The sequence below is a fragment of the Saccopteryx bilineata genome, chromosome 3 (genome assembly GCF_036850765.1).
Source record: "Saccopteryx bilineata isolate mSacBil1 chromosome 3, mSacBil1_pri_phased_curated, whole genome shotgun sequence".
NCBI classification, from domain to species: domain Eukaryota; kingdom Metazoa; phylum Chordata; class Mammalia; order Chiroptera; family Emballonuridae; genus Saccopteryx; species Saccopteryx bilineata.
Window position 1 is genome coordinate 306,914,112 of NC_089492.1, and position 10,714 is coordinate 306,924,825.

Here is a 10,714-nt window from a genome sequence, read left to right on the forward strand (position 1 = left end):
TCAGAACACGGCCCAGCTGTTTTCCTGACACTCGGCTACCTCACTCCTTTACTGCAACTGCCTTGGTCTCAGAGGGATTTGATGTGGAGGACGCTGAATATACCAAACAAAAAATCCTACCAGCTGTAGGTTTTAGAGGCCAAGCTCACCCGAGAAAAGGAAAGAAACAAACTGCATCATCGCCCCCCGCTGGACTTTGAAAGCTTAGCATTTTTTACATCTAACAGACCTTAAACTGGGCGTGGCTGGCTCATCTACGCATGTTCCCAAAGTGTAGGTGGGCAAGGCTCAGCCTCGGACAAAAATGCATCCAGAGAGAGAGAGAGAGAGAGAGAAAAGAAAAGAAAAGAAAAGAAAAGAAAAGAAAAGAAAAGAAAAGAAAAGAAAAGAAAAGAAAAGAAAAGAAAGAGAAAAAAATGACATAGAAGGAGGCCTTTGATCTCAGCTCTGTGTGCAAACTGCTTGGAGTATCGCTCTCATTCTTACAATAAAAAGCTGATCAAGCCTGACCTGTGGTGGCGCAGTGGATAAAGAACCTGGAATGCTGAGGTCGTCGGTTCAAAACCCTGGGCTTGCCTGGTCAAGGCACATATGGGAATTGATGCTTCCTGCTCCTCCCCCTTCTCTCTCTCTCTCTCTCTCTCTCTCTCTCTGTTCTCTAAAAAATGAAAAAGCTGATCAACTGGGGATCAATGACTTTTCCCAAAGAATAAAGTTCACAGAGTGAGCCATCATCTCAAAGTCTAGAGAGACTGACAAATGCAGAAAGTTCCAACTGAGAGGTGTTTACCTGCCACAGAAGCTGCCGGAGTCAAACACTAGTAGGGACACTGACATGATGTTGACAGTTAGGGGGAGCCTGTGTGTGGCTCACCCTCAGAGTAAGAAATCCCTGCAGGTCTTGGTCTTGCAGGTCCCCACACTTTTGTGGGGGTTTCACCTCCAAAAACCCCACCAGGTTTGCACAGGAAAGAGCCCCTGGTGGCCCTGCAAAGAGAGTGAAGAGTAAAGTAAGTGAAGTAAGTCAGAACATTCTGCATAACATAAGGCGACCCTGCAGGGAGATAGTGAACCAGAGCCCCTCCCTTCTGGAGGGAGGCGTGTCTCTGCATCCCGCACAGCCTAGCTTTCCCGCCTCACCTCAGAGGGGCGGAGGGAAGCTGAGGGTCACGTGTGAAGGCCACAGCCCAGAGATACAGCCCGCTGCGTGGGGGTCTCAGCCTCAGCAGTGATGCTATGGGCTAGGTGTGAGATTGGTTGAAAATGGGGGCCTGGCCTCCCCTCAGTTCTTTCCGATTCCAAGACTCCCTGTCTGTAATCACAGCTGCATCAGGGACCTCCTACCCTTTCTGAGTGCACGTGTGCCCGTGGAGATGTCCCAGACACTCCCACTCTGCCTGACTGTCCGGTGGCCAGAGATTGAGTTGTAGGATGCCAATTCTCATCTGTGATCACCCTAAGGCTGAGGGTGGCCATGAGGGCACAGAAATATAAACCTGACTCAAAAACACCCCTACAGTGCCTTATCTGGAATTTCTCAAACACAGATCCCTCCCTAAAGAAGAAGAAACTGATCTTCTTCTCCACTGTGATCTGGCCACAGTACCCACTGGATAACCAGACCAGGTGGCCTCCTGAAGGGACTTTCAACGTTAACACTCTCATCGATTTACAGAACTATTGCTAGAGAACTGGGAAATGGTCGGAGATCCCTTACATTCAGGGCTTCTGGTATTTGCGCTCCCGTCCCAACCTCTGTGCCGTCTGCTCTATGGCACAGGTCCTTTTAGCCAGAGAAACCTCAGCTAAACCCTCTGCTCCTGATCGGTCCTCCTTCGCCGACCCCCTTAAGAACCTCCCTCCCTGCACAACCCCCTCTGCCCTGTCAGGGTCCTCCTCTCCCTTCGCTGGATCCTGTTTCTTATTTGCATGCAGATACCAGTCCCTCTCTCTCCTCCCGTCAGTGCTCACACCAGATCTCACTCTGGGCCACAAGAGGGAGCCAACCTCCTATGCCTTCTCCGCAAGGTGGCAGGAGCGGAAGGAGTTGTTCAGGTTCATGTTCCTTTTTTCCTCTCTGATCTGTCTGCAATCGGAAAGCGTTTGGGCTCCTACTCTTCTAATCCTACCGCCTATACCAATTCCAATATCTCACTCAGGCATATGACCTCACTTGGCATGATCTCTATATTATCATGTCTTCTACCCTTACCCCCGACAAACTGGACCAAATCCGGATGGCAGCATGGATTCATGCCGATTAGGTTCACCTCACAAACGACCAAGTGCCAGTTGGGGTACAGGTGGTCCCTGACACAGACCCCAACTGGGATTACCAGACAGGACAAACAGGTAAGAGGTGATGAGACCAAATGATTGAATGTCTCATAGCTGGCATGCAGAGCACAGTACAAAAGGTAGTTAACTATGACAAATTGAGAGAAATCACTCAAGGGCCTGAGGAAAACCCAGCCCTCTTTTTGAACCGCCTCACTGACGCTATGGTCCTCCATACTCATTTAGACCCTACCTACAATGCCGGGGCCACTGTATTAGCCACCCACTTCATTTCCCAATCGGCCCCGGACATTCGGAAGAAACTAAAAAAGGCGGAAGAGGGCCCCCAAGCCCCTATCCGAGACCAGATGAACATGGTGTTTAAAGTTTTTAATGGTTGGGAGAAAAAGGCCAAGGCTGCTCACCAGGCCCGCATGCAGCAGAAGGTGACACTCCAAACCCAGGCTCTTGTGTCAGCCCTGAGGCTGGCAGAGCAACAGGGACAAGGCATAGGAGGTGCCCGACCCAAGTCCAGGCTGCAAAGAGGAACCCCACCAGAAGCTTGCTTTAAATGCAGCAAAGAGGGTCACTGGGCCCAGCAGTGCCCCTGCCCGAGGCCGCCCACTAAGCCCTGCCCTGACTGCAAGCAGCCCGGTCACTGGCGGAGCGATTGCCCCCTTCAGGTAACAGGTTCTTTCTCAGTGTCTCCGCGTGGAGGACAAGCCACCCAAATGGGAGGCCAAGCCAGCCAGGCAGGCCCATCGCTCGAACTCCTCGGCCTCATGGACAAATGGATGCGGCCCAGACTCGAAGACCCCCATCACCCTCGCCGAGCCCAGGGTGATGCTGCAGGTAGCGGGTAAGTCCATCTCATTTCTTGTGAACAGGAGGGCGACCTTCTCTGTTTTGGCATCACACTCTGGACCTCTAGTTCCCTCATGGGTCTCGGTATGGGAGTGGATGGGACCCCTTCTTTTCCCCTTCGCACACCACCCCTGACATGTAGTTTGGACGGAATCCCCTTTTCGCACTCGTTCTTAGTTATGCCATCATGCCCTGTACCCCTCCTGGGCCGGGACATTCTACACAGTCTCAGAGCCACTATCCAGCTGACAGCATCTTCCCAATTACTCCTACCACTCCTTACTGAAGGCTCTCCCACTACCACAGATCACCCTAACCTGATCACACCCCCTATTCCACCAGATGTTGTCAACCCTCAAGTCCAGGACACTTCTACCCCTGTAGTAGCTACCCACCACCCACCTGTTCACATCCACTTAAAGAATCCTTCCCAATTCCTATCTAGGCCCCAATTCCCCATTTTGGCAAATCATCGACAGGGCCTTAAACCCATAATTACCTGCCTCTTAAATCAAGGCCTACTCATCCATATGGACTCCTCCTATAATACCCCCATCCTTCCTGTTTGAAAACCCTCAGGGGCCTACCGCCTCGTACAAGACTTATGCCTAATTAATGAGGCGGTTGTCCCCCTCCATCCTGTAGTCCCTAATCCATACACATTATTTTCACACATTTCCCCTGACACCACTCACTTCACAGTCTTAGACCTTAGTGCCTTCTTTACCACTCTTCTACACCCTGACCCTTACTTTCTGTTTGCCTTCACCTGGACAGACCAGGACACTAACGCAACCCAACAATATACATGGACCATCCTGCCCCAGGGATTTAGGGACAACCCACACCTATTTGGACAGGTGCTGGCCCAAGATCTGGCTGCATGCAATCTTGAAACTAGTACTCTCTTACAATATGTAGATGACCTACTCCTCTGCAGCCCCTCCCTGCCTGCCTCCAGAGAACACACCCCACCCTTCTCAACTTCCTCACTTCTAAGGGGTATCATGTCTCCTCTACAAAGGTTCAACTTCACTCTCAGTCCGTAGTCTATCTGGGTATCGCCTTAACCCCCATCACCCGAGGTCTCACTCTAGATCAAACTCAGACCCTCCACAGTCTCCAACCACCTACCACCGCTGATCAGATTCTTTCTTTCCTCGTTCTGATGGGCTTCTCTTTAGACACTGGATTTCCAATTTTGCTCTTTTGGCTAAACCCCTCTACGAGGCTGCAAAAGAGACTCCCACGTGACCTCTCACATCCCCCAACACTATTAAAAGAGCTTTCTCTACCTTTCCAGACACCCTCATCTCCTCTCCTTCTCTCGCTTTACCTGACTTAGATGCCCCTTCCACCTTTTCATTGATGAAAAGCACAGTAATGCAATTGGAGTACTGACTCAATCTGTGGGCCTACATACCTTCCCATAGCACACCTCTCTAAACAATTAGACACCACCGTCAGACGCTGGCATCCCTGCCTCCAGGCACTGGATGCGGCAGCAGAACTCACCAAGTTCTGCTAACCTCACCCTTTCTCAACCCATCACTGTCTTCTCCTCCCACAGGCTCACCGACCTCCTTTCGCACAAATCTCTTTCTCTATTGGGTCCTTCCCGACTACGAAAATTTCACCTCCTGTTCATCGAAAACCCTTCAGGCACTCTTTTGCCCTCTCCCCGACTCAACCTAGCCACTCTACTGCCAGCTCCAACAACACTTCCGGAACCCACCCACTCTTGTACGGAGCTAATAGGTTTCCTCAACTGACCCCAAGATGGATTATCAAATTTCCTTTAAAAGATCCAGATCTAATACTCTTTGTAGATGGGAGCTGTGTACAGGGACCCGACAGACAATGATGGGCGGCCTACATGGTGGTCACCACCTCCTCCACCCTAGAAGCACAACAGCTGTCATAGGGCACCACCTCCCAGAAAACAGAGCTCATTGTCCTCACGCGGGCACTCACTCTGGCCCAGGGAAAATGCATAACCATATATACTGACTCTAACTATGCTTTTCTTATCCCCCACAGCCACTCTGCCCTCTGGAAGGAAAGGGGCTTCCTTAATATCAAGGGCTCCCCCATAATCAATGATACCCTCATTTCTAAACTTTTGCAGGCATTACAGCTTCCCACTGAGGTGGCTGTGGTACATTGTAGGGGCCATCAAACCTCTCAGGACCCGGTGGCCTTGGGAAATGCTCAGGCCGACGTGACAGCTCAAAACCTCACCCTGGGAGCCTCCCCCACTCCTTTCATGTTTCTCTCCACCTCCTTGAAACCTTCCTACATTCATGAGGAAGAACAGACCCTCCTCAGAAAGGGTGGGGACATGTGCAACCAGGGATGGATATTTCTCGGAGATAGAATTGCCTTACCAAAAGGACAGGCTGAAACTCTCCTTTCTGATATCCACTGTTCCTTACAATAGGGCCAAAAGCTCTCTATCGGTTCTTACAACCACTCTTTTTCTTCCCAGGCCTCCAGCAGACTATTGAAAAGGTACACACAGCATGTACTATCTGTTCCAAAGCCTCTACACAAGGGAGTCTTCACCCCCACTTCCCCACTCATCAACTGAGGGGGCACTTACCAGGCCAAGATTGGCAAATTGACTTCACTCACATGTCCCCTCACAAAAAACTGTGCTACCTCCTAACTTTTGTTGATACCTTTTCAGGGTGGATAGAAGCCTTTTCCACCTCTCGAGAAATAGCAGACACCATTGCCTCCATTCTCGTTGAAGGTATTATTCCGCAATTTGGACTGCTGACTACCATCCAGTCAGACAATGGCCCGGCCTTCTCTGCCCAAATAGTCCAGCAGGTCGCCACCTCTCTCAACATCACCTGGAGACTCCACATACCCTATCACCCTCAATCGTCAGGTAAGGTGGAAAAGGCCCATGGAATCCTGAAGGGTCAACTAACTAAACTCTCCATTGAGACCAGACTCTCCTGGCCAAACCTCCTCCCCCTGGCACTGACCAGAATCAGGGCAACCCCCCGAAACCCCACTGGACTCAGCCCCTTTGAGCTGGTTTACAGTAGAACATTCCTAATCAATCACAATTTACCTGTCAACCCTCTCCTCTTCCCACCTACCTCCCCTTTCTGTCTTTACTCCGCCATCTCCTTAGGGAACATGTGGACTGGACTCTCCCTTCCGTAGGGGGTCCAAGTGAAGCTCATCCAGCTGTCCCCCTCCAACCGGGGACAAAGTTCTTCTAAGGGAGCTCCAGCCTGGCTCCCTACAGCCCAGGTGGACGGGACCCCATATGGTAATACTGACTACTCCTACCGCAGCAAAGCGTCTAGGGCAAACACCTTGGTACCATGTTTCCCGCCTCAAGCTTGCCCCCACACAGGACCACCGGCAATTGGAACCACTGGGCCCCACCCGTCTCTGGCTCACTAAAAAGTTGGGCCCTGCAGATCCTCCTGTTACTTCTGTCCCTCCCACAGGGAATTTGCCACCATTTTCTGGCCTCCCTCCCCAACAACGCCCATGGTCAGCAGGAAGTAGCTAGAGGAATAGCGACGCCCCTTTAACTCAAAAGGTCAGAATGTGAGGTTGGTTGGCAATAGGGGAAAGTTACTTGGAGAACCAGGTCTGGGACTTTCCACTGAACCTGGAAATTTTCCACTGATCACCAAAAGAAACTGCCGAGGAGCGCTCTGAAAAAACAACTGTCCAATGAAATTTCGCCACGATCCATCAATCCACCACCACTCTACCGATGCTATAAATTACCCCCCTGCCAGAGGCTGTGCTACTTCCCTGGCCCCTGTCTTGCAGACCAGTGAACCTCGCCCAGGAACGCTCTAAATAAAACTTTTGTTTGTCCACACTTGGTGGCTACGTCCTTCTTTCTTCCTTGGCAGAAAAAGAAAGCTGTTCCTTACACTAGGAACAGCTGGGCACCCACCCGGCCCGTGTCACTTGTAGCCGGATCCAAAGACATTCCCCCAACAGAGTCAATGTTGTTCTTATAAGGATTGCAGGATGCACTTCAGCAAAAACCATCAGGGAAATGTGAGGAACAGGATTTATTAGTCACAGGTCCTGGAAAGGGCTCACAGGTGAGGTGCAGGTCTCAGGTAGAGAGAGGAGGAGGGAGCAAGACCCTGGGGCTCTGCCCTTATTGGAGTCCAAGGGTGGGGTGTGGGGTCTCACAGGCTCACTCTCTATGGGCTAATTTAAAGCACTGAGAGGAAACCAGGGTGTGGGGATGGAGAAGCAGCACCACTCAGCTGGTCAGTTCTCTAGGTCAGTGGTCCCCAACCTCCAGGCCGCGGACTGGTAGCAGTCCATGGGCCGTTTGGTACCAGTCCGCAGAGGAAGAATAAATAACTTACATTATTTCCGTTTTATTTATATTTAAGTCTGAACGATGTTTTATTTTTAAAAAATGACCAGATTCCCTTTATTACATTCGTCTAAGACTCACTCTTGACGCTTGTCTCGGTCACATGATACATTTATCCTTCCACCCTAAAGGCCGGTCCGTGAAAATATTTTCTGACATTAAACCAGTCCGTGGCCCAAAAAAGGTTGGAGACCACTGCCCTAGGTTACCGGGGCTTCCTAACAAAGGGACCTCCATGGGTGGCAGCGGCCTGGTTCCCCTTCTGGTTGCTATGCTAGAAGCTGTGCCTCCAAGCCGGTGATGTTTATTCAGGACGGATGTCTCCAGAAATGGGTGCCTCAGCTATCAAAAGGTTAATGTCAGGCACTTACGCCCTAAAGATTTTTTTTTAAGTTTGTATTACATTATTATATTTTATAATATAAATTAAATAAAATTGTATTTAAATATATTAAAATATAATTTATTATATTTTCTTTTAAATTTAATATTATATTAGTTTCAGGTATAAGTACATATAGAAGTTAGACAATTATGTAATTTACAAAGTGATCCCCAACCCCACCCCACCAATAACTCTACTACCCACCTGGATTTCATACTGAAATGTGATGGACCAAACAGTGAACCCCAGTTTCTAACTCTGGAAACTGTAAATGTGACCTTATATGGCAAAGGAGATTTTGTAAATGCAATTAAGTTAAGAATCTTGAGATGGGGAGAGTATCCTTAATTATCTGGGTGGGCCCTAAATGTCATCACAGGGTCCCTAAAAGACAGAGGCAGACATAGATTTGACTATGGAATAGAAGACAATGTGATGATGGAAGCAGAGATAGGAGTGATACACTTTGAAGATGCAGGAAGGGGCCACAAGCCAAGGAATACAGGAGATCACGAGAAGTTGGAAAAGATATGGAAAGAGATTCTCCTCGCAGAGTTTCCAGAGGGAACCGGGCCTGCTGATGTCTCCACTTTAGCCTCGTGGGATTGATTTTGTATTTCTGGCATCCAGAAATAAAGACATTTGTGATGTTTTAAGCCCCTGAGTTTGTACTCATTTGTTATAGCAACCATAGATATCTAATACATAAGAGTATAGAATATGTCCCCTAGCCACACCTGCAAGGCTCTGGTATAATAATGGTGGATTACAGCTGAGAGAAGACAGGAGAGGAATTTGAAGTACAGCACCCACAGCTACAGAAAACATGAAACAGCCCAGCTCCTAGTCAGGTCAACATAAAATCCTACACTAAAGGCACTATGGACCTCAGCTCCTACCCCTCCATGTATTGTGTCTGCCTTTCAATAAAAAAAAAAATATCATGGCATGCTAAAAAAAACAAGACAGAATAACAACAAACCACTGGGAGGATATATGAAAGCTCTCTGTGCTTTCTGCGCAATTTTGTTATCAACCTAAAACTGCCCTTAGAAAGTAGTTTATTTTTTAAAATGCATTAACAGCCAGCTGGTGATGCAGTGGATAGAGCATCGGACTGGGACGCGGAGGACCCAGGTTCGAAATCCCAAGGTTGCTGGCCTGAGCGTGGGTTCATCTGGTTTGATCGAGGCTCACCAGCTTGAGCCCAAGGTCGCTGGCTTGAGCAAGGGGTTACTCGATCTGCTGTAGCCCCCTGGTCAAGGCACATATGAGAAAGCAATCAATGAACAACCAAGATGCTACAACGAAGAATTTGATGCTTCTCATCTCTCTCCCTTCCTGTCTATCTGTCCCTATCTGTCCCTCTCTCTGTCTCTGTCTGTCACAAAAAAAAAAAAGCATCAACAACACTACATTCTGAAGAGACAGATCAAGCATCAGAACCAGACTAAGACATGACAAGATGTTGGAATTCTGACCCTGGGAATTTAAAATCACCATGATTACTACATGGAAGATTTTAAGGAAAAAGTAGACAACATGCAAGAACAGATGGTAATGTAGCAGAGAGATGGAAGCTCTAATATAGAATCAAAAGGAAATACTAGAAACCAACAACATGACAACAGAAATGAGGAGCGCCTGGTCTGTGTGGCTGACTGACTCCCCCAGGCTGCTGCAACACTAAGCTGGGTCTTGGAAGAAAACGCCCTTACCATCTGGGGTCCTGGTTTGAAGAAGTATTGATTTCCTTAAAGTATCAAATGCATATTTTAATTCATCAACACAATATATCTCTTATTTAGGGTTTCTTTCATTTCTCTCAGCAACAGTTTCTAGTTTTTAGAGTAGAAGCCATAAAACTATTTTGTTAGTTTTATTTTTTAGAAATATCATGATTTGGGGTACTTTTTAAAAATAATTTATTTTTAATTAATTTTCTGATTTTGCTAATATAGATATAAAAATTGTTTCTGTACATTTGACGCAGCTACTCTGCTAAATTTATATATCAATTTCAATAGTTTCTTTTAGGATATTTTGGATTTTCTATGTACACTATCGTCATTAAAAACAATCTTTTATTTTTCTTTTTTAATTACTAGCCTTTGATCCATTTCCATGCCTCATTATTCCTCCCAAAAATGCCATTAAAATGTTGAAAATAGGCCCTGGCCGTTGGCTCAGTGGTAGAATGTTGGCCTGGTGTGCAGGAGTCCCGGGTTTGATTCCCAGCCAGGGTACACAGGAGAAGCACCCATCTGCTTCTCCACCCCTCCCCCTCTCCTTCCTCTCTGTCTCTCTCTTCCCTCCCGCAGCCAAGGCTCCATTGGAGCAAAGTTGGCCCGGGCCTGAGGATAGCTGTATGGCAGGGGTCCCCAAACTTTTTACACAGGGGGCCAGTTCACTATCCCTCAGACCGTTGGAGGGCCGGACTATAAAAAAACTATGAACAAATCCCTATGCACACTACACATATCTTATTTTAAAGTAAAAAAACAAAATGGGAACTAATACAATATTTAAAATAGAGAACAAGTAAATTTAAATCAACAAACTGACCAGTATTTCAATGGGAACTATGCTCCTCTCACTGATCACCAATGAAAGAGGTGCCCTTTCCGGGTGTGTGGTGGGGGGGGCGGATAAATGGCCTCAGGGGGCCGCATGTGGCCCGCAGCCGTAGTTTGGGGACCCCTGCTGTATGGCCTCTGCCTCAGGCTCTAGAATGGCTCTGGTTGCAACAGAGCAACGCCCCCTGGTGGGCATGCCGGGTGGATCCCGGTCGGGCGCATGCGGGAGTCTGT